Genomic DNA, 24,989 nt, shown 5'->3' on the forward strand with positions numbered 1-24,989 from the left:
ATTTGGCCAGGTTGTGGTAATTTGGCAGTGGTACTGCAATTTGGCCATGGTTGATAATTAGGATCTCACAGAGCTCATATTTTCACAGATGACAGAACAGCTGAGCTGGCGATAAGTGTTGAGATGTGAGTGACAGATTAAAGAAGCAGTTGTCTCTATTGTAACAACACTGAGCTTTTGGTGAGTGATATTTGTGTGTTTTGTGTCAAGCAGAAATTCTGTGTGTAAATAGTTAAGTTTAGATATACAGTTAAGACATAATGACATTTTATTGCATTTTAATGGCGTAGAAAGGAAGAGTTCATGTCATATTTAACTAAAGATGTGTTGGAGTCTTGTTTGTTTAGTCTTTATATATACACACTACCTGACAAAAGTCTTGTCGTCGATCTCAGTTGTAAGAGCAACAAATAATAACTTGACTTTTAGTTGATCATTTGAAAAAGTGTCAGAAGGTAGATTTTTCTGATAAATCATATGTTGAACTGAATGCCAGTCATAACAAATACTTCACATGACCTATTGTAACCCGCATGGACCCAATATTCTTACAGAAATCAGTCAAGTTTGGTGAAGGAAAAATCATGGTTTGGGGTTACATTCAGTACGTGGTGTGCGAGAGATCTGCAGAGTGGATGGCAACATCAACAGCCCAAGTTATCAAGACATTTGTGCTGCCCATTACATTACAAACCACACGAGAGGACTAATTCTTCAGCAGGATAGCGCTCCTCATACTTCAGCCTCCACATCAAAGTTCCTAAAAGCAAAGAAGGTCAACGTGCTCCAGGATTGGCCAGCCCAATCACCAGATATGAATATTATTGAGGTATTATCTGAGGTAAGATTAAGGAGGAAGCATTGAAGATGAATCTAAGGGTGCTTTCACATCTGTAGTTTGCTTCATTTGGTCCGGACCAAGGGTAATAAATGATGCATTGTTGTATCTTCTGTTGCTTTGGGTCGTTTTTACACCACACTGCTGGCTTTGGGCCGAACCAGTTGAAACTAACCAAAATGCAGTCATCTGACAAAATCCACATTTCTCATTGGCCAGATGTTGTTGAACATATTTCCTAAACTGCTTATTGATTGGTCAGAATTAACGTGCGGGAAAATGCCAGTGAACTCCCAAAGGTAAACAAAACCTTTTACTCTGGAGGGACGACTGCGCTCGCTCATTGTATGCCTGCTTTAGACAAACTATACATTATGAAAATGAAGCGCCGCCGCGGCTGGAAAACAGTGTATAATGCATCGCTCGTCACTTCAGGAGGAGACGTGAATTAATTTAGCTAAACTGCGACATGGTCATCTTGCGGAAATATTACCAACAATCCATCAGGTAATGTTTTCCCCTCTCTCTGTTTATAAAGCGCTGTCAACAAATATTTTTCCTCCATATCCCATAATGCACAGCGCATCGGCCTACGGCAGCTGAATTAGTCCAAAACGCGCAGTACTTTTTGCGGTTGGACCTGTTTTAGTACGGATCATATTCTCACCACAAACGAACCGCTCCAGGGTTCGTTTGAAAGCGTACTGAGACCACCTCTTCAAGCAGGTCTTGTTACGTTTATTTGGTCCGCTTTTGGTGCGTACTCGAGTACGATTGCTGCATTCTCACCTGCCCAAACGAACCGTACCAAAAGGGGAAACGAACTCTAGTGCGATTCAATCTAACTAAATAAGGCAGGTGTGAAAGCACCCTTAAGAATCTTGATGATCTCTGGGAGTCCTGCAAGAACGCTTTCTTTGCCATTCCAGATGACTTTATTAATAAGTTATTTGAGCCATTGCAGAGATGTATGGATGCAGTCCTCCAAGCTCAAGGGAGTCATACACAATATTAATTCTTTTTCCACTGCACCATGACTTTATATTTTAAACTGTACATTATTTCTGTTAGGTGATGAGACTTTTGTCGAGGCAAAGTCAGACCTTACTGTCCTAATTAAATAATAATCAAGGCATGAGCATGTTTTATTTCGGTAGAATAAGCGTAATCTAGAGGCCTTTGCCTTTCATATCAGCCATTTCTGATACCAAATGATCAACTAGAAGTCAAGTTATTATTTGTTGTTCCTAAAACTTGACAATAAGACCTTCGTCAGGTAGTGTACATGTATAGACTACATTGACAGACCCTCTCACTATTTTTCTGTACCACTTCCTGTACATCTTTTGTCTCCTTCCAAATAGTGAATGGCAGCTCTAGACGATTTTATTTGTCTTTTGTGATTAGTTAAAAGCTCCCCCGGCTGATCTGCTCACTGTGTGTTCAGACTCGCTGCTCTTCTTCATTTCATATGCCTTTTTTCTGAAGCGACGCTGCTTTCTCTCTGAACTCACTCACCTCTCGGCTTCCCGTCGGAAGCATTATTAGTTGTCTCTCTTTCTCTCTTTCTTTCTTTTACCCTCGCTCTACCGCGGCTGAGACTCTTGTTGGCACAGTAACTCACCACCAACAGATACTCGACACCTTTTCCCCCCTCTGTCTCTATTCTTCAGTTCTTTCTTTCTGTGCAAAAAAAGTGACAAGTGCAAAACTAAAATTGGGTTAATGGAAGAGAGAGAGAGAGTGCAAATCGCATCCTGCTGAGCTGTAAAAGAGCAACTCCACCTCATGAACTCGTGAGCCCAATTAGCATTCATTAGCAGCCTTCGCCACTGCCGCATTCACCCTCAATTTAGCCATTGGCTGCGTTCAGTAATGCAATGATTATACTGAAGGAACACTGAAGGACGTGCTCATTTGTTTCTCCGTGGCTGGCAAGCCTGGCCTTCGTTTTTTTTTATTGGGCCACTGTTAAAGGGGTCATCGGGATTCTTTTAGGTCTACATATACAATATATTTTTAAAAATCATATAATTTAGAAGTACCAGGATTCATTTTGTCCTGTTTTGATTATCCTCTATGAAACACATGGTCTAAATGGGCGTGGCAGAGTCAAAGTCGCCATGACACATAAGTGAGCCATTGTCCTTTTTTTCTCTATCATGCAGCTGAAAGACACTGTGGAAGGGATAGGTAGAGTCTTTCACAATATTGCTAGCTTTGCTGAAGCACTGTGAGAGGAAAAAGTCCTGCATAGAGGGTAGAGGGGCACCTATGATCTTTTCGGCTTTGTTCACTGTGCGCTTGAGGGTCTTGCAGTTGGCAGCACTGCAGCTTCCATACCAGACCGTGATGCAGCTGGTCAGCATGCTCTCAATTGTTCACCTGTAGAATGTGGTGTGGAAGGGTGGAGGGAGACTTGCCCTTTTAAGTCGGTGAAAAAGTGTGGGCGTTGCTGTGCCTTGTTGTAGAGTGACGTGGTGTTTGGTAGTCCAGGTGAGATCCACTGTGATATGCACCCCAGGAATTTAGTGCTGCTGACTCTCTCGACAGTCGAGCTGTTGATGGTCAGTGTGGGGTGGTCAATGGAGTTTTGATTTCATTCCGAGTTTAAGATTGATAAGTTAACGCCCACTGGTGGGATTGGCTAAAAGTGTTTGCATATTAATTTTTTTTTTAATTAGTTTTTCAAGGTGGCTCAGTGGGTAGCGATGTCGCCTCACAGCAAGAAGGTTGTTGGTTCGAGTCCTGGCCGGACCAGTTGTCGTTTCTGTGTGGAGTTTGCATGTTCTCCCCGTGTTTGCCTGGATTTCCTCCAGCTGCTCTGATCTTCCCCACAGTCCAAAGACATGCGCTATTGGTGAATTGAATAAACTAAATTGCCCGTAGTGTATGAGTGTGTGAATGTGAGAGTGGATAGGTGTTTCCCAGTACTGGGTTGCAGCTGGAAGGGCATCTACTGCTTAAAACATATGCTGGATAAGTTGGCGGTTCAAATCGTACAGTTCACCAAACTTAGTATTAAGTTTGCTGAACTGAACAATTTAACTTTAGTCTACAAAACCGACAAGTTAAATAAACTTAAATATGCAAGTTTGGGGAGACTCCATTACTCAATTAAATTGAGGCAACGAGTTTACTCAATTAATTTTGTTCAGTCAACTTATATTGTAACTTATATAGTATATTGTAACAAAAATAAAATGTCTATCTCTATGTATGTATATATATATATATATATATATATATATATATATATATATATATATATATATATATATATATATATATATATATATATATTATTCCCTAGATGGAAAATATGTTGAATTAAAGAATAATGTACCCAAAATAAAGTTAAGAAACACCCCAATATCTTTAAAACCTCTCTGAAAACAAAACAAAACATGTCTTAGCTGTTGGACGTTGGTCTTTTCCTTAAGTTAAGCATTAAAAAAAATAAATGAATAAATAAAAAAACCGGTCACTGATTCGGAGTAAAAAAAACATTGAGTGGGTTGAAATATGTAGATCTACTCTTGTGTTGATTTAATGACTTGCAGATAATTGAGGAATGAAATTCATAATGATAAATATACAATATACTGTATCATTATATATCATTATATCAATATATCATCATATCAGTTTATCAATATGATGATATCCAAAACGTCAACTCTTATTCAGACAGCATACCAATACATTTTACAAACATTCAGTTATCTGGACAATAAGGAAGTCCTTAGGCTGAGCTTAAAACGCAAGGTTTCCCAACTAGGACTTCACAACAAGTGGGCATTGATCTAATTCGTTGGAGGTGGAGTTTAACCACACTGCTGTGTGTCTCATTGCGAAACCTTCTGTTTTGGGAGATTAATGTCAACATGAGCTGATTTTAGATTATTCAAAGTTTTGAGTTCTTAAACTTTCTGAATTAAATCTGAAAGGCTTGTTTTTATGGTATGATGTGTCAAAAGATCTGTGGATTTTTGGGTTTCTCAGTTCATGGCCCTTTTAATGGTACAAGGTCAGTTGGACAGATTGGAGAGTTTTTACCCAGAGGAATTAAGAAGTGAACATCAACAGGTTCTGCTGACTGTTTCAGATGTTTTGAGAATGTTACAGTCAGCATTAAATGTTGGCAGGATACGGGGCCTGCAGTTATAGTTTATATTCAAATCATGTCCTACCCTCTACTTGTCCTTCCCATCATGCCCCTCAGTCTAATGAAGGCAAGTGAAAAGTAGAGCAGTGATGGGTCATGGCCGGTGACAAGTCTAACAAGCAGCCAGGCAATTTATGAGGCCTTTTTAGATTTATTTAGGTTTGGGATTGTTTTGCTTGCATGATAACTGCTGCTTTATTTATTTACTGATTTAAAAGAAGTAAAACACAAAGCAATTAATCTGAAGTGTTAGTGTTTATGCATAATTTTAGTCTAATTGCAAATTATGCATATAATACTAAAACAATATTAAAACATATCTGTAAAATAAGTAATGTAATATAATGCAAAATATAACATGTATATACTGTATATTTAAATGAAATTGTAATAATAAGGCTAATAAAACAACAAATATATATCATTTTAAATGAAAACAATAATTACAATCATAATAATGTATGCATATAAAATATGAAAAAAAAAACTTTTTTGCTTTTTTTTCAGAGACTCTGATTAAATCGCTTTATTTCAGTCAAAGTACTTTTTAAATATACATGGAATGAAACATTTGGAACTGGAGAAAATCAGATTCTCCCTAAAAAGAAAGTAGTTTTTCAAACTTATTTGATCAAATCTAGCCACCTTTCCATACAGAAATTTAAAGGCATAAATTATACAGGAAATTGTTCAATCGTAGAGGATGAGACTATTTTAGATTAAAATTAAAGGTCAGAATCCTGTTTTTATTTTAAAAAATATTTTTATACATTTGTGTGTTTTTCAGATATGATTTATATTTACACTTTTGTTCTGTCAATGATGGTTTGCAGGTGTAATGTGATGGAACAACGACAACGGGGTTGGATCCAAATGCAGGGTTTATAAAGAGAATGGTCAGGCAAGCAATGGTCAATACAGGAACAAACAGATACAAGCAACCCAGAGTCGTGGTTGATAAACAGGCAAAAAACAAACAAAACAAAGCAAGGGTCAAATGCAAGGAAAAGGAAAATGCATTGTAATGTCACAAATAGAATAAACAAGACTCAGCACTGAAATGTGTGTGTGCTGTTGCAGCCGTGTGTGTATAATCAAATGAATGAGGAACAGGTGCGTGTGAGCGGTGCATGTACAGTTCTTTAAAGTGGCAGATTTGTAGTTCTTCAGTGATCTGCACAGGCTGGATCTCTGGTGACCATGACCGCTGGTTTGAACTTTCTTATTACTTGAGGCTAAAAAAATTTGTATTTCTGCAAAATTGTTGCAAACAATTTATGTGTTGAATTTAAACATACAAATTAAAGTTAGTAATGTTCAACTTAATATGTTTAAATCAAATCCAAATAAGTTGTTTACAGCCACATAACTAAAAAAAATGTAAATCCAAGAAATCATCTTTAAATATTTTTTTCAGTGTTCTCAGACAGTCAACTTTGCTTATCTTTGGACAGATGTGTTTGATTTTATTCGCAAAAATGTGTCAGATTCTGGAAGGTTGATTCAAAATCAGGGCTTTTAAGACCAGCTTGTTGCCTAATCTTTCCATCTTTTATTTATTGTCTGCTGTAAAAGTGACTTACCTCCACAGTATTTTACTTTGCAAGTGAGGCGTGTTAAATAAGGATGCCAGTGTGGGCATTATCCACTCCCCTCGTTTACTGTAACAACAGCATATAAAGAGTGCTAGAGAAAGCATAGATGAGGCCACAAGGTTTTGCCGAATTGCTCTTGTCTCTTTTGGCTTGCTGTTTAATCAGTCAGCAGTAATTCCCTTAACATGCATTACTGCAGGAGAATGAGAACGAGAGGAAAGAAAGGCAGAAAATGAGTGTGATGAATAGGCTTCATCATTCACATTGTTCAAAATGGTCTCCCATGAATCAACCAGGGACTTTTGTATTCTTCAGTGAATGTGTGAAGTCAAATTAAAGTGTTTCAAGTGTTTCACTAATCACTGCATTCACACCTGATAGAAGTGTGCTATAGCCAGTAGCCAAAAGTACATTTGCAAGGGTCAAAATTCTCGATTTCTCTGCAAAATTTCATGAAATAATAACCACAGATCATTTTTAAAATGTTGTACTGTAAATATTTTAAAACTTAATTTTGGATTATTAATGTGCAACTTTATTTGTATAATACCACGTCATCATGTATAGTTGATCTTAATAAAAAAAAAGATAAATAATTGCATTGTATAATAATAATAATAATATGAATAATAATAAATTACTCATCACTGGTCTTGTGATTTAGGGTCACATATTTTTCTAAGTATAATAATAACAACAACAGCAATAATAATAAATAATAATTTTCGGACCACTCTGAGCACTCACTCTGGTCCCCTGGGCTATGCGCTGGTTGGAGAAATTCCAAATGGAACCAAAACAATCCATTACAATTGGCTTAAGATTGGCAAGAAAAATTAGGGATGTTGCAACCTGCAGAACCTGGGAAGTTAAAAAAAATAACAATAATTTTTAAAGCATATATTTGTATTGTGAAGTGGACGCTGGACAAAGGAGTGCGGATCTAAACGCAGGTTTATTGAGAATGGTTAGGCAAGCAACGATCAAATCCAGAGTCGTGGTCAAAAACACAGGCGATAGGTCAGTACAGGCAGGCAGCAGACAACATAAACAATCAAGGCTAGGGTCAAAAACACGGCAGGGCAAGGAAAATGCGTCATAATGTCACAAAACTGTAAAACAAGACTTAGCGATGAGAGTGTCGAAGTGGGTTGTATATGTGTGTGTAATTAGTCCATGAGCAGCATCAGCTATGGGAGTGTAGTCAATGGAGACTTTTGAAAGAAACTGTGTGTTTGTTGCATGACTGGGACTTTTAGTTCATATACCAGCACATTTTTAGTCCGTTAGCAATCTGCACAGATTATTGCTAATGTTAATGTTTAAAATATCATATTTTATTGTTATTAATAACTTGACATAATAACCTAACTGTTTTTTTTTCTATAAATAGTTCTTATAACATTAGTTTTTTTATTAAGCTTTGCAAGCATATATAATTTCTCCCTAAAAAAATGTATTGGTTATTGTTTGTCATTTCATAATGATGTTAAATACTTAACAATTTATATTTCAATTATTTTATTTATTAAATGTATTAATTTATTATTATTATTATTATTATTATTATTATTATTATTATTATTATTAGCTTGCATTATCAATATAGTTATTAATTAATATGAATTAATTTATTAATTGTTGTGCCATTGATCATATCATTATAATACTGTTTAATTGTTATTAAAATATATTAAAACAGACCAGTTGTTGCTTCATCAACACAGTTAACTCTTGATTAAAATTAAATTGCATCATGGAATATCAGCTAATTTACTTCAAAAAGTGTTATTTCCTGTAGGACTATAACTGTATTATTTCACAGAAGTGACTTGAAATGAAGTCATTGTCATAAATGTGGATCATTAACTTGGGCATGACTACAGTATAATGCAGTCATAAGGAAGCAGCTGATGGTTTCTTTTCAGATGTGCTCAAAGTTCAGCTGTCTTAAATGTGATTGGTCGAACTCCGAAATTAAAACTCAGAAGTGATAAATGTTGGGTAAATCAGCTATGAGCTCATCTGTGTGCTGTACGCTAATCCGTTTATCCGCTACACATCCTGGAGATTTTCTGCACAGGTGAGCCAATGTTTGCTTTACTCATTCATTTTATTGGCTCAGCATTTTCTAAAAGTTTTGTTTGTTGTTGTTGTTTGCTGGATGCTTGCTATTTATTGCTTGTGTAGTTGTTTTATGACTGCTATTGTTATAATCATGTTTAATTTAGCCATAATGTTGTGTGTTTTATGAATATTTTATGACACACATATTTTATCGCTGGTCAGTGAGAAAAACAAATGTGAAAAATATATATTGATTCTTATTTGGGGAATTATTTACCCCATTATTGGTCAAATCTGTGACGTCGTTAGGTCTTAAGAAATGAATTGGATGCATTCAGCTGCAATGCTGAGTACAACATTAATTTTAGATGTATTTGTCAAACATTTGTCTGTTTTGGATTGGATTAATTCTAGAATCATGGAATGTGAATGATTATAAAATAAAATCTAAATCAGTTTACGACTTTTAATTTCAACAGAATCCAAAATTATGTGCTAAATTAGAGTAAGAAAAATAAATATTTATACAATAATAAAAATCAAACCTCCCCAAAAACATAATCTGTCGAGAATGCTGAAACAAAGTATATTTTTTATTTTTTCATTTGTGTATATACTGTACATGCATATGCACACATCTGTTGAAGCACATTGTGCACTTTAGATTTTATGTACTGTCTGTAAATACAGTGGTCCTTCATTATTCGAGGGAGGTGCGTTCTAAAAATAAATTGTAATAGGCGAAATACGTGAAGTAGCCAGCTTTATATTTTACAATATTATTATAGATGTTGTAAGGCTGTAAAACCCCTCACTACACACTTTATACACTTTTCTCAAACAGGCATTAACATTTTCACACGTTTCACGCTTGTTTAAACACTCCACAACAAGCCAAAAAGCCCACAATAAGTCCTGTATTATAGAATGAAACTATTTGATCTTCATTTATTTATTCCGTGATGGTGCCCAGTAGCCGCATAACTTCTATCTTTAGCATGTCTAGAAGTTCAAGTTTTTGTTTGATGGTTAGCATCTTCCTCTGCTTTTTAGGTAATGTTTACAGTGATATTCACAGAGAACGAGTGAGTTTTTGTGCCACTGAAAGTAAACATTGTTCAGAGAAAACCCTAAATGTAAATGGATCAGTACATAAAAAGCTTATTTAGCTATTTATCTGCTGCAAACGCATGTCTGTGTAGGTCTAAACATGGAGTATACAACTGGCCTCAGCAGGAGCTGAGAGTGGATCATGTGAGCTCTACTGGTGCTTCTATTGGCTGTCACTCAAAAAAAATCACTCTTTATTTGCATAAAGTGAAAGGATTCTCAACTTTGTCGTGTCACTTGACGCGTCCACCTTTTCAACAATGGTTGCTGTTGCTTGTGTAGACAGACATCGCTGGAAGTTGCTCACTCTCCGTTGAATTTGCCGCTGCGAATTACTCGCAGTGTGAATGATTCTTTACTCTTCCTTAACACTGGGACTACCAGAATTTTAGAACTACTGGAATTACCATAGTAATGTCATATTGTCACATCATATTAACATTCAAAGCTTCTAATGAGATATTAAAATTAAGCTTTGAATGTCTGTCATCATGTAAATAAGTCATCACCCTAAATATACAATCTTTTTGGTAATACAGCCTATACTGTAAATGCATAGTTAGGCTATGTTAGACCACCTGCGAAAAATCCTCAACTCGCTTTCATTTTTACTTTCTCAAGCAGGGGAGAAGGCTTTTTAATGGCAATGAAAAGACGTATATGAACAGAAGGTTGTTTTTGATTGCAGGAAGTTGCTAGGCAACAGAGGAATGCATATTTAAAGTCACAGGGGAAAGTAGCAGTTACTGAAATGCATGGGGTCGTTTTGAGCGATATGGTAGTTGTAGGTAGAAATAATCATAATATTTTGTGTTTTTGTATTTTGTAATTTGAATAAAAAACAGTGTTAGAGGGAAATATACACATTTAATAAAAGTCAGGGAATTATATGTGTGTTTTATTTAACAAAGTTATTAAATTACAAAAATTTTAATTTGTCAAATGACCAGTTCTAAAGTTCTAGTGTTAAAGTGTGTTCTGTTTTCAAAATAAGAGTCTCACATAAAATATAATAAAACCTTAGATCAACTTAAAAATAGGAAGGTTTTTTCATTGTGTATGGGAGTGTGAGGAGGTACAAAAGAAATTTGGGTGGAGGTGACTCAATATAGTGGACAGTTTATTTCTGTACCAATTCCTTTAAATCCTGGATTGCATATTGAATATGTATGAAGACAGTTGTGCTTTGTCTACTAAAGAAAGAAAATGGATTGATTTATGTTTAATTCATGCCTGACATTGTATTGCTTTATGTTGGAATTGCAAATGTTAATTGCTCCTCCATTAGACTTTGGTTGAGAAGCCTTTTAACATGTTTGTCTCTTGAAAAGCTCACATAAGGATAAAATCCTCAGTGTTTTGTGTTTCTGGGAGGTGTTTTTGAACTTTGTGAAAAATGGAGATATTGAAGAAGCTTTGGAAGTCTGTAGTTGTGGAATGTGAATTGGTGCTTGATTAGATTTATTTTTCATTTTAATATATATTTTTTCATTTTAATATTATTATTGTTATTATTATATATTTTTAAATAAATTAATTTTAAAAATTAATAAATTAAATCATTTTAATTTAAATTTTTCCCTAAACCTGTCTGGAGTATGTTTTGGGTTCTAGGGATTTATTGAAAAACCTTTAATAAAGACATGTTATTCAAAAGTAGGAAGGAAAATTCTGTTGTTATCTCACTATGAAATGTTTTGGCCAATCAAATGCAACCTAGGGCATGCATATTAATGATCCCTTGTGGATTGTCAGAGTTTAAATTTGATTTGGCTGTTTTTCACTTTGATTTTACACTCAGAACATGAACATGAGAAAAAGGAATCGTTGGTCTTTGAGTCTCATGATATACTATTTGGTGAACACTTATTGCTAGGACTAGGTATATCCAGATTTTCATTATTACTTGCATTTTGATGTAGACACCAAAATAGGTTGTCTCGTCTTTGACCCATATAACAAAAACAAGTCTGTATTTTACACTTGCCGTTTTTTGTTCCCAGCACACTCATCTCTAATAACGCTCATATTTAAATCTCAAAACCGCCTCTCATGTGTTTCATTTTTAGCTCAGCTGAAGTTGCGTTCTCTCCGTCTCTCAGCATTAGTTCAGTGTGTGCTACAGCTGTGCGTCTTCATGCATCTTTACAGGGTCACAACAAAGTGTAACCAGCAACTTGCCTCCTGTGCTCCCGCCAGGCTGGTTCTCCATGCCCAGAGAGGCCCTTTCACTTTTAATTATGTGTCACAGATGCAGAACAGAGACCCTGGAGAGACGCAGAAGAGCAGAGATACAGTTGCAGACATTGAGAATGAGAGGAAGGCAGACGCTCTGCGTATATATCACATTTATTTCATATATATTGAATAGAGGTGCATAATGTATCATAGCAGTGTTAGCTTGCTGTCTGTAATCAAGCAAATAAACAAACAAACACACACTATCAGTCATGAGTTTGTTGTTTGTTCTTAAAATAGGCATGTTTTTTTCTTTAAGGCTGCGTTTATTAATACAGTAAAATGGTGCAATATTAATAATATTTTAAATAACTCTTTTCTTATTGAATATATCTCGAAATTTAAAATTTAACTTGCACTTGGGATTCAACACTGAATCATTAATCCGGTTTACAGTGTCACGTTACACGTCACGTTCAGAAGTATTTTTTTTCATTTATTAATATACAAATTGTCTGAATTTTATCTGGTTCTCTTCTAAGAATTTAACTGGTTACTGGTTTTACTGTTTTTTTTTCTGAGTGTATAGTTATGTTGTTAATAATGAATGCTGTTGTAATTTCTGTTTTATGTAATGTTATAGTTCACCCAAAAATCAACATTTTGTTATCACAGAGTGTCCGCAGGGTTTTAAAAGCCTTAAAAGGTCTACAATTTATTGAAATATTGCATTGTTGGTGTTAAATCAGTTTAAACGGATCTTAATTTCCCTTTGTCCGTGTAAAATTACCAAGTCAGGCCAACATTCATCCAATCACCAACAATCCAACTCAATAGATCCTTTTTTTATTAAACATATCTTAATAATATCTTAATACTATCCTAAAATTGATTAATTTATTAAAAAATGTATTTATTCACTTTGTGATAATTAGTGATAGTGATATTAGTGACATATACAATAACACTTGTTTAAAAGTGTTTTATTTAAAAGAATGGCTATGTTGAGAGAAAAGTGTGTTTATACAACTAGAGTTGGCTTGTCGTGAAACATTATTTAAAATGTGTGGCTAAGCAATAACTAAATTAGATTTATACAAGTATACATATTTTCCACCGGTCCAACCAAGCCCTTAGAAAAAAGAAAAACATTAACGTTTAGCTTTGTACAAGTCTGATTCTGAAATGTCATTCATAACGGTCTTAAAAAGGTTTTTAAAAGTCTAACATTTGTCTTTGTGAACCCTGTAGAAATTCTGTATCATGTACTTCACTTGTTCTAAACCAGTTTGAGTTTTCACTTTCTACTGGTAAACACAAAGGAAGACTTTTTAAGAATGTTTTACTGGTTGCAGTTGACTTCAATAGTATGGTTTCCAACATTCTTCACTTTTTTGTATTTACCAGAAAAATAAATATGATAAAAACTCAAAAAGGTTTGAAACGTCTTGCGGGAGAGTAAATAATAAAGAATTTTCAATTTTGGATGAACCATCCCTTTAATAACTATAAATACAATTTTTGTAACGAGGAGTCGGGGTACAACAGAGATGAGAATCCATGAGTAGTTTATTTAGAGAATAGTCAGGCAGGCAACGATCAAACAGGTACAAGCTGGAGCATGAGGGTAATCCAAAGAGTGTAGTCAAAAGCAGGCGAATGGTCAGGACAGGTGGCAAAACAACATGAACGATATACAAAACACCGAATCAAAAACATGGAAAGACTATACAGGGAAAAGGCTTGGAAATGCTGACAGGGAAACAAGACTCAGCAATGTGTGTGAGAATGTGAGGTGTTTACCTGCAAATGCTAGATTTGTGGTAATCATAATTATAATTGGTAATCATAATTGGTGGTAATCAGATTTTAAACATGATGTTTTGTTTTTTAAATGCAGTTTAATAGTTGTTTATATTGAATATAATGATAGTTTGTGTTTATGTAACATTCTTATTCAGGCAGTAATGTTATACGCTAATTTTAGAGCAACATTTAGCTTCTAACATGTATTTTTGGTCAAGTATTGTTGATAAAGATCTTTTCTGAAATGTGAAAACACCAATATGAATGAGAAACATTTTAATTTAAAAAAAAGTGTAAACATAGGCTGAAAGAGAGCAGTTGCGAGGTATTTTTGTGCTGAGGGTAGTTGTGTGCTGGGATTCTTGTTCTCCTATTAGATGTTAATGGCTGAACTGCAGCTCAGTGTTGCTCTTTTAATGAGCCAATCTCTTGTGAGCGGCAAGGGAGGCAGATGTGAATAAATGAATAAATGAAAAGGCGAAGCGCTGGATGAGATCAAGGTGTTCACTGCAGACTCTTCATCGTGACCCGCTACTGTTAACCTTTGAGACACCTTTGATTAGATAGGCGGAGATACTGAATATGAAGGTGGATATGTGTGTCTGGCCAGTTAAGCAGTGACTTAAAAGATCATCATACATTCATAATTAATTTTTTTAAATTGGGTTTTGATAAGATTGATAACCAAGGTTGCATTCATTAGCTCGAAAAAATTAGATTAAGTTATAAACTTGATCTATTTCTATTATGCAAAAAAAGATTCATTTTTATCATTACTTCAATTTTCAATATGACAAGATCCATTCCAATATGACAAATCTATAGAAACGATCCTTATTATTAGTAGCCTTAATATTTAATGTACTTAATGTTTTTCTTTGCTTATTTGATTAATAGAGCATTTCACATTCAAAAGAATCCCCCCGCCCAAAAAAAAAAAACACACACACACACAAAAAGATTTAAATGCTGTTTGAGGCATTTTTTTAGATGATAAAGAATGTAGTGCTCTGTTTTATGATTTTAAAAGTCTTACATTACTGATTGCTTTAAATAAATTCATAAATTTTAAGCTTAATTTAGGCTTATATCTGTCACGGTTGTAGGTGTCCGGGCACGTCTGGTATTGTCTGTATTGTTGTCACGTGGTTGCGTTTTGCTTAAATCCACATGTGTTGTTGTTGCATGTCAGTGTTGTTGTGGTCACATGGTTTATTACTATGCCGATTAACTGTTCTGATCAGCCGCCAAGCAGTGGCTAGTTACCATGGCTATATTTGAGCAGTGATCATTTGTTTCATTGTCAGTTTGTTTTTGCTGGTTCATGCTACTCTTGTGTCTTGTCAGGACTCTTGTGGCGCCATCTTTGGATTACCTAGTCTATTAGCCTGGTTTTGGCTGACTTCTTGATGCTATCGGCTCACGATTCTGCCTCGTTTATTGCTCACTTTTATATACATTATTTGGTCTTTCTTGCACTATGATTATTTAATAATAATTTGTATTTTTCATCCAGCCAAACTTAACGAACCACACAGGATTGTGGGAAATCAGAAAGTAACTACACAAAGTTTTGGTTTTGAATTCAGTCAGCATGCCTGAATCTTCAGATGCTTTAGAACGCAGCAGCACGAGTGGTCTTTAAAGGGCACCTATGGTAAAAAATCTACTTTTCAAGCTGTTTGGACAGATCTGTGTGTTGGTATAGTGTATAGACCATCATACTGGGGTGATATGAACACACCCAGTCCTTTTTTTTCAATTTAACTACAAAAAAAAGGGTCGGCCAATTGGAGCTGTTTTCAAATCGATCGCACCATTACGTAGGTGTGCGATCCCCCCGCCAACCGAATTGATTGACAGCTGCGCGCATTAACATGTTTCGGTAGTCACGTGTATATGTCAACAAGACCAGGCAGACATACGCAGAGCAACCGGGAATAAAAGCTCTGTTCTGTTCGCTAGGATCAGCAATCATCATCAAATGTGATTAAGAGTTAGTTTCACATGTTTAAAGTATTTTAAAACAGAATATGTGTGTAATTAATTACAGCGTTTTACTTCAGCTTTACTTCATCAGCACAGCCGCGTTTCAGAACAATTATAAAAGAAGACGCTTCAATCCCGGTTTGTGGAAGTTAAATCAGGTTTATTTTGTACATTAGCATAACAGATATCCACACAGTACTTGAGGTTAGTCTTAACTAAGCTAAGCGCGCTCTGTTTGTCTGCCTGCCTGCGCGCGCGCGCGCGTGTGTGTCATCTGCGTTGTGCGTGTGTGTGTTTGTGTGTGTGTGTGTGTGCGCGCGCGTGCGTTAACTTTGTAACGATATTGTGTGTGACTCATCAATGCAACTTCACAATACTGATTAGTAAAGGTTAGTTCTTACTGTAGTATCTCACAAACGCTACGTGAGACCTCCTTTAAGTCTGTCTGTTGTCTGACGCAGCTGAGGGAGGAGGCATGTAGAAAAAGTAGGCGGGAAAAATTCGTCTTAAAGGCGCAGTACGACAAAACCACCCCCTGCTGGAAATCAGTATAAAACAGCATCTTGTAAAAGGTATAATGAAAATTCTGATGGGTATTTTGATCTGAAACTTTATATACACATTCTAGAGACGCAAAAGACTTATATTAAATCTGAAAAAAGGGGTAACCTAGGTGCCCTTTAATGAACCTAAAAGAGCACATGTCACTGACATGAACACATGGCACATGTCAATGACATGAACGTCGCCTCGTGGTTCAATCCCAAAGAGGGAAGAAAACACTTTCCCGAACACTCACGCTCAATCCCAGTTGGTGAAATGAACTCCCTAACTGCATCAGAACGGCAGAGTCACTCGCTGTCTTCAAAAAGCGGCTAAAAACTCAACTATTTAGTCTCCACTTTCCTTCCTAATCTGCTACTAATGTTTTGCTTCTTACACTTTCTTTACACACCTGAAACTTGCCTACAGCACTTATTCATTGTTGCTCTTATAGTTGTGTAAATTGCTTCCTTGTCCTCATTTGTAAGTCGCTTTGGATTAAAGCGTCTGCTAAATGACTAAATGTAAATGTAATGTCAAATTGTTGGAAAAATCTAGCCTGACGAAAGCATCACGTGTCTTTAAATGTACAGTTCACCCCAAAATGAAAAATTTAGGTGATTTTTCTTTTATTCTATTGAACACAGATTTTTTTTTTATGAAACCATGGTGTTTAGTCAATTATAAAATGCCAATAATTGGATATCAGGACTGCAAGAGTCCACAGAACCAAATTATTACTCATGGTTCTTGACAAAATATTGAGATAATGGGCTCTATTTTAACAATCTAGGCACAAAGTCTAAACTCTAAAAGCATTAAGGTTGTGTCTTAATCCACTTTTGTTATTTTAAGGGTGGAAAAATAAGGTAATTTTGTTTAAGCGGACAAATTTACTTCCAAACTATTTTTAAATTCAGTTCTAATTTCCAGCAATCGAATAAATGAAGAATAATAATGAAGTGTGCTCAATATGTGCTCAATAATGAAGTGTGCTCAAAACTATAGTTTTATAAGTTTTAAAGTTATATCAAAACACACGTCCTACGTCCTACTTTTCAGGTCCAAAACCTGAAAGGTGGACAAATCTAAACTTGTTTTTAATAAAACAAATATAAATATGGATGACGCAGTGGTGTAGTAAGTAGTGCTGTCACCTCACAGCAAGAAGGCCCCTGGTTTGAGCCTCAGCTGGGTCAGTTGGGTTTCTGTGTGGAGTTTGTATGTTCTCCCTGCATTCGCGTGGGTTTCCTCCGGGTGCTCCGGTTTCCCCAACAGCCCAAAGACATGTGGTACAGGTGAATTGGGTTGGCTAAATTGTCCGTAGTGTATGATTGTGAATGAGTGTGTGTGGATGTTTCCCAGAGATGGGTTGCGGCTGAAAGGGCATCCGCAGCTTAATAAAGATTAATAAAGAGTAATAAATAGACTAAGCCGAAAAGAAAATGAATGAATGAAATATAAATATGCATATCATAAATACTACTACTACTAATAATAACATTATACAAAAGCAAGTTGTCATGAATAAACTGAAAAAAGCCCCCCGAGATGAAGAAGGTGTGGAGGCGGTGGTTTTTATATTTATGTTAAAAATAATAATTGTTGCAACATTTTAATCCTTTAATTCTTTTGCATTAGTAAAGATATTTGTGTATTGCTATACATCCTGTGTGTATTCAGCAATGTGCACACGTTTAAGGCGCACAACTGACGCTTTCTGTGCTGGACTTTAGACCTGGTTCAGCTGGTCAATCGCTCAGTCTATTTTAGTTCCTCACAATAGCCAACAATGTGCCTTAACACACCTCCATTTCTAGACCATCACACCCATGAGTCCACAAAGCTGCGCAAATGGAAACAACGTGGCACAAAATGTTTAAATTATGGTTGCGTTGGCCTGAAAAAAGCAACACATCATGCCAAACGTGTCTTGCGCCTTGTTGCGCAGGGTGTATGATAGGGCTCAATAAGTTGAAGCACTGGATTGGTTTGTGCAATAAACTGCACATTACTTACAGCATGATTACCTTTAATCCAAAGCATCAGCAAACAGTCCTCCGTGAGTTTGCAACAAAACTATTAAAGAATTTTTGCATCACATTTAGGGCTTCATGATGCTGGAAAATTATGCGATGTTGTTGAGTATTCCGTTAATGATATTTCTTACAATATAACAATTCCCTAGAAAAAATGCTATTTTTACTAGCCATGTTTTTGAATCAATTGTTTATTCAATAATAATACAGGTAAATATATTTTTCTGATCTAATTAATTCTAATACAGACAAAAAAAACTGTCAAAGTGTAAATGTTTAGTGTAAATGTTTAGTCTTTAAAACACTATGAATGAGCCTGACTTGCTCATCAATTGGCAGTATTTATTTTCAGCTCTGGGTTCACCTTTGAGCCACTCCAGCCAATAGCAGAACAGCAACTACTCGGGTGTTGAAGTTAAATATAGTAAGGCCCCTGTGGTGATCGCCAACGGTGTTGCCTCTGCTGGAGATTACTTCCTGTCGTCTGTTGTAATCGCCAGCTGTGTTTTCTCTAAAGAAGTTACTTACTTCCGAACTATAACTCCCAGAACTCTTTGCCCCCATCAACCACTGCAACAGCTGACAATAATCTGGACATTCACACACATACACAGCTGCTGTTTGTTTTCACTGATTACAAGGACTATAAAGACACTTCACTCTCACATGGCCGAGTCTTGTTTCTTCATGAACATTATGAAGCATTTTTCTTGTTTGTTTTTTCTGTTGTTTTTGAATCTTTTCTTGAGTACGTTTTTTGACTACGTTTTACACTTGTATCCTGTTTTGCTCCTGTGTTTGACCATTCCCTGTACGACTTGTCCTGTAATAAACTGCAACTGGATCCGCAAGTCATGTCAGCGTCCACTTTGTAACAGCCCCACCTGACCGGTCAAATTTACGGTAGATCAACAACTATCGCAAAAAATAAATTTAATTTATCACACGTCTTCAATACGCATCTTGCAATACTGGGATAATTGCGATATATTATGCAGCCTTAATCACATTTACATTTCTTCATTTAGCAGACAAATGCAGCATAAGCAGTTCTTGTAAATACATTATGAGACACACCTGGAACTGCAGGGTTAACATCCTCCTCACCCACAATGCACCTGCTGTGTGTTTGTAAGCTTTCTTTTACACACACACACACACACATACCTCCATCCCCTGACATTTGCGTTACTTGCTGCTTTTTTCTCTCTATTGCTTCCCTCAGTCTGTGTGTGAAGGGAATTCAACCTCTGGATTTTTATTTATTTATTTATCTTGCAGTTCAACAAATTTGGCATGCATGTCGACTTCAAAGCTTAATTCCAGCAGGAGACTTTGTGCTTTGCCAAGGATCTTATATTAGTGCATGTTTCCTCATAAAGAAGATGCTACTATTGTTACACTTTAATGTTGGTAGTACATAAATATGCACATACAATGCAAAAAAAAAATTAAAAAAAATCTATTTCCTCTTTTCTTTCTGCATGCATCAGATTTTTTTTGGCTGTCATACTTTGTTCACCAAGGCAGCTGAAGATAGTGATAGCTCTCTAGCTTGTGCAGAAAATAATGAGGAGGAACGTCATATCAACACCTCATCTCCATTCTTTTTAGCTGCTTTTTCTTATTCTTCTTTTTTTAAGTGCGAAGTTTCCTCAAATTCCCGTTATAACTTGAGGTGTGTCAATACATGTCGCGGTTTTGACAGATGTTGTGAATATTGGTATATTTAGACAGGTCGCCTAAGGGCACATTTTAATTAAAACTCCCATCATGGTACTTGCTGTGATTAGTTGTGTGCTGCATTTCAATTAGGAACTATTTAAATTAGATTTAGACTTTTTCTGTGGTGCAGTAGTGAGAGCTTTTCGTTTTCGTGGCTGTGTATACACTTTAAGGTTTCAGAAGTGACATCCACATTTAGAAAATAGTTAATTCCTTATTTTAACTTTGACAACACAGTGAGCAAGCTAGTCATTGGTGCAAAATGATCTGCTGTTCATGCAGTTTGGTTGGGCCACAAAAAAACTGTCCATGTGGAGCACAAGACATCGAAATCAATGGGTTTCATGGGGATAGAGGTGATCATCTGTGGTGCTTAAAATTGGATCAGTTTGTTCTAGAATGCTCAAAGTGTCTCTAAAAATGCCCACCACACCATTCAACACTACTTTTTATACACATATACACTTATTTACCAATTTACCAATATAAACATACCAATTCACACATACTGCTGCACGTATAACACTCTATATAGTAATATACCTGTACATACACTTGTCAATTTGTATATTTGCATTCAGTATTTACTTCTATTTTAAAATATATTTATTATCTGTTTTTTGTCCTGTCTCTGTCATTCTGTTGCACTGTAGAATCACTGTCAAGAAAACAAATTCCTCGTATTTGTGAACATATCTGGCAATAAACCTCTTTCTGATTCTGATTTTGATTACAATACACCACCAGTACAAGGCTGAAATGACCCAGGCTTTCATGTTGTTTACACCAAATTCTGACCCAACCAAGCAAATGTCACAGACGAAATTGAGACTCCTCAGACCAGGACATTTTTTTCCAATCTTTGAAGTGCAATTTTGGTAGCCTCAGATTGCTGCAACAAAACATCAAGAAAGCATTTTCAGCCTCACAACTGCAACTCACTGGGTATGTAATCTTTTTTGTTCCAGAAGTGACAACCGCATTTAGAAAATAGTGAATTCCTTATTTTAAACGTGAATTCCTTAAATAGTGGTAATATGAACATGATTGTCTGATAAAATCGCCTACAAAGTCTCATTGGCAAGTGAATTTGTTCCTTTTCACACTAATGATATTTACAGGATCTTGTTATTAACGAATATAGGATTATTTTATGTGCAGTTCTTAGGACAACACCAAATAAATTTCACAACACAACTTAACAGTGGCATGGCACTGTGGCTTAGTGGTTAGCACTGTTGCCTCACCACAAGAACGTTGCTGGCTCGAGTTCTGGCTGAGCCAGTTGGCATTTCTGTGTGGAGTTTGCATGTTCTTCCTGTGTTGTCATGGGTTTCCTCCGGGTGCTCCGGTTTCCCCCACAGTCCAGAGACATGCACTATAAGTGAACTGAATAAACTAAAATTGGTCGTAGTGTATGAGTATGTGCGAGAGTGGGAGTGTATGGGTGTTTCCCAGTACTGGGTTGTGGCTGGAAAGGCATCCGCTGTGTAAAACATATGCTGGAATGGTTGGTGGTTCATTCTGCTGTGCCAACACTGGATGAATAAGGGACTAAGCCGAAGGAAAATGAATGAATGGATGAACTTAACAGTCTGTGATTTGTTATCAAATACTGTGGGTTAACTTTAGGGAAAGGGTTTAGCTTCTCATTGAGATGTACAAGATAAATGGGTATCTGAAAGGTGCAACAAAACGCACCCTAACTACAGTATTTCACATTCACAAAAATTCTGACTGCACCCACATGGTTGTCATCTGAAATGTGCAACAAAACATACCCAGAGGAACAGATATTCTGTTTCGCAAAAATGTAGGTGATTCTTGTATTTGCAATGAGTTAGGGCTTGAAAATGCAACCATTGACACAATGATAACTATAGCAAAGTTCTGGCAACTCACTATTTTTGACAAATGTAATATAACAGGCCAGACACTTTTTTGGCTCACCGAAAGAGTTCCAAACAGAGTCATTTGAGACCCTAAATTTGTTTCTGAATAAATCAGCCATTTTGAGAGAATATTTTGAATGAATTATTCAGTTGAATCTCTCATAAAGACAAAGACTTTTGTCAGCTCCTGGCAGTTTTAGTGTCATATTTTTTTTAATAACCAGGCCTATTTTCATTTTGACAATATCACATTGCTCTAGTTATCGTTCATGTAAGAAGAAAAAATGGTACAGGATAAGTTACACTAATAGCAAATAGTCGTTTATTGATGGTGGTTTTTTGAACATGCACGCACAGAAAATAAAGTAACTCATTTAACATGCAGTCTGGTATCATATACTGTGCATTACTTGTTGTATAATTTGTCCTTAAGCTTTTGTTCTTCCCGTGAGAGACTCAAATGCGACAGTCTGACTGTCTAAGACGGGGAAACGGCAGACTGTCTCAGTCTGGTATTGATTTTAGAAGAGAATGTTTTAGCCCAAACATGGCATGACCACAGGGTTAATGAATGATGCCAAATGTGATTTGAACCAAGCTTTTTCAACTTAGTTGTCTAAGTATGTGATGTCTACAATGTGTTGTCACTGATAACAAATAATATGGTATTTTAAATTTAAATGAAGAAACTTCTGAACAGTACATAATTATTTATTTATTTATGTTTTACCTAATGGTTAGGTTTGGTTAGGTTTTTATGTAGAAGTACTTGTATAGCCTGGCTTATATGTAGAGATATGTATCTTCTAGTATATGTTTGTTATGCATAGGTTTTTTAAAATGTTTTTATGTCCAGTGCTGTGTTTGTATTCATGATTAATTATGTAGCACCGTTGTCCTCCAAGACACAACATGACTTTCCTCTGTATGTCCACATATGTAGCGGAATGACAATAAAGCTCAACTTGAACTTGAACTTTGTTAGTATTTGACCCCAATTAACCACTATTGGGGGTTAATACAGCCAAGCAGTTATTAGAGTGTAGACTTATGAATGTCTTTAAGTCTTGATTAAAATTCTTGGCCAAAACTGAAAACTCTGGATACACTTGGCGTTATATTGAAAATGCTTTTATAGTAATTATTTATTATATTATTTAAAAGTATAAAGTAACTTTGAAAGACTTTTTAACCCAATAACTTAAAATATACCAATTTCTTAAAAAAAACACAAGCCAATAAATGAAATAAGCCAGGTATGTAAGCAGTAGCAACAAATATGCTACATAGAAATGTCCTGTTGACATATATAAATAAGTATGTGTACATGAGTGAAATGCTGTTGAGCCGAATTGAGCTATTTTAACTTTGACAACAGCGTTGGCTAGTCAGTGGTGCTAAATGATCTGCTACTCTTGCACTTTAGTTGATCCAGGAAAAAACTGCCCTTGTGCTGTGCAAGCCATTAAAATGAATGGGTTTCATGGGGATGGAGGTGGTCAGTAACTATATTCAGCCAATCTTTGGTGCTTAGAAATGGATCAGTTGGTGCTAAGAGGCTCCATTGTTTAGCCTCCAATGGTGTGGAGGCTAAACATTTCCTCCACACCATTACAATTCACTAGCAGTACAAGGCAGGATGGTTGGAAGGACCCAGGCTTTCATGTTGTTTTTTCCAAGTTCTGACCCAACCATACATGTGTCACAGAAGAAATTGAGACCCATCAGACCAGAAAATCTTTTTTTCAATCCTTGAAGTGCAATTTTGGCGAGCATGTGTGAATTGTAACCTCAGATTGCTGCAACAAAGCATCAAGAAAACATTTTCAGCCTCACAACTGCAACTCACTGGCTATGTGGTCATCTTTTCAGAAGATTTGGTCTAAAACCCTACGTGAAAGCTCCAGAGAACACAAGTAAATCAGCAGTTTCTGATAGCTTGGCTGGCACTAAACACTATACCACGTTCAAAGTCAATTTAACAGGGTTCTCACAGGTCATAGAATTTCTAGAACATTGTGTCATTTTAAAAGCCCAGACATTGAAACTTTTCATGGAAAATCGTGAAATATCCTAGATTTTGTTTGTCACTTTAAATTTTCGGTTCCATTTCTTTAAAATTCTTTTAAGAAATTTCTGTGCTGTCTTTATTATTGCATAATCTGTATGGTTAGGCTTTTCAGGTCCATTTTATTTCTTTACTGCTTATCATTCCGGCTTCAGAATGACCTTTTCCAAAAAATATATATATAAAAAATGATAGAAAAACTATGTAATATTTGTAAAATTATTATCGAGCTATCAAATATGGGAGAGTGAGCACTTCGAAGCCACATAAACAGTAAGGAGATGATTATTCAGACCATGTTTTCTTTTCTAATTTGCTACTTTTCAAATTGTTTTTGAATGTAAACACGCATGACACACTTCAAATATTGCAGTGCCACTCATCAATGCCAGTTCCAAAGCAGCCGACCAATCAGAAGAGCTTGAAACAAGAGTTGCATGTGTCTGTTGACAGGTACTCAGTGCTGTGTCCGGATACCATTGTGCTTTATGCTGTGCTTTAAAAATAATAAAAAAAACATTTATGATGGCTGCACACAACAAAGACGCATTCGGTGTGAATGAGTCCTAAGTGCCTCAGATGATTTTCAAGCTCTGGAATAAATTAGCCACGATTGTTTTTATAGTGGATATTAAAGTCCTACAAAATGATAGTCAAGCTAAATCCATTTTAAAAATCTGTTTTTCTATTTATTTTAGGCGATATAAATTCTGCTTTTTAGTCAGTGAAAGTCAGGGACAATGATATTTGACATTTGGCTTAGAATGGAAAACCTGATGAAATTATCTTTCTTCTCCATTCTGGTAGTCTGAACTTCAGCGGATCATTTTGACCATGTCTATTCCTACTGTATTCAGTTACTGATTAAATATTTGCATCTTCAAGCAGATTTTAATTCTAAAAAATGATGATCTGATTACTCATGTGCGAAACAAGAACTGTCACTGTCATTTTACACCAAACAGTGAGAA

At 35.9% G+C, this 24,989-nt stretch overlaps 2 protein-coding genes and 1 long non-coding RNA gene across 11 annotated transcripts in view; 2 read left to right on the forward strand and 1 right to left on the reverse strand.

Annotated features, from left to right (window-relative positions):
- LOC147835938 (uncharacterized) overlaps positions 1-24,989 on the reverse strand; it is a 939,756-nt gene that overhangs the window by 276,924 nt on the left and 637,843 nt on the right. The gene's annotated exons all lie outside the window — the stretch shown is intronic.
- nav2a (neuron navigator 2a) overlaps positions 1-24,989 on the forward strand; it is a 400,576-nt gene that overhangs the window by 87,886 nt on the left and 287,701 nt on the right. The gene's annotated exons all lie outside the window — the stretch shown is intronic.
- LOC147835939 (uncharacterized) overlaps positions 1-24,989 on the forward strand; it is a 107,619-nt gene that overhangs the window by 144 nt on the left and 82,486 nt on the right. For both annotated transcript variants that reach the window (XR_015495491.1, XR_015495492.1), the window contains exon 2: positions 89-180. This is a non-coding gene — a long non-coding RNA (uncharacterized LOC147835939). The remainder of the gene's footprint in view (positions 1-88; positions 181-24,989) is intronic.

This window comes from Danio rerio, chromosome 7 (genome assembly GCF_052040795.2).
Source record: "Danio rerio strain M-AB ecotype USA chromosome 7, GRCz13ab, whole genome shotgun sequence".
Classification (NCBI taxonomy): Eukaryota; Metazoa; Chordata; class Actinopteri; order Cypriniformes; family Danionidae; genus Danio; species Danio rerio.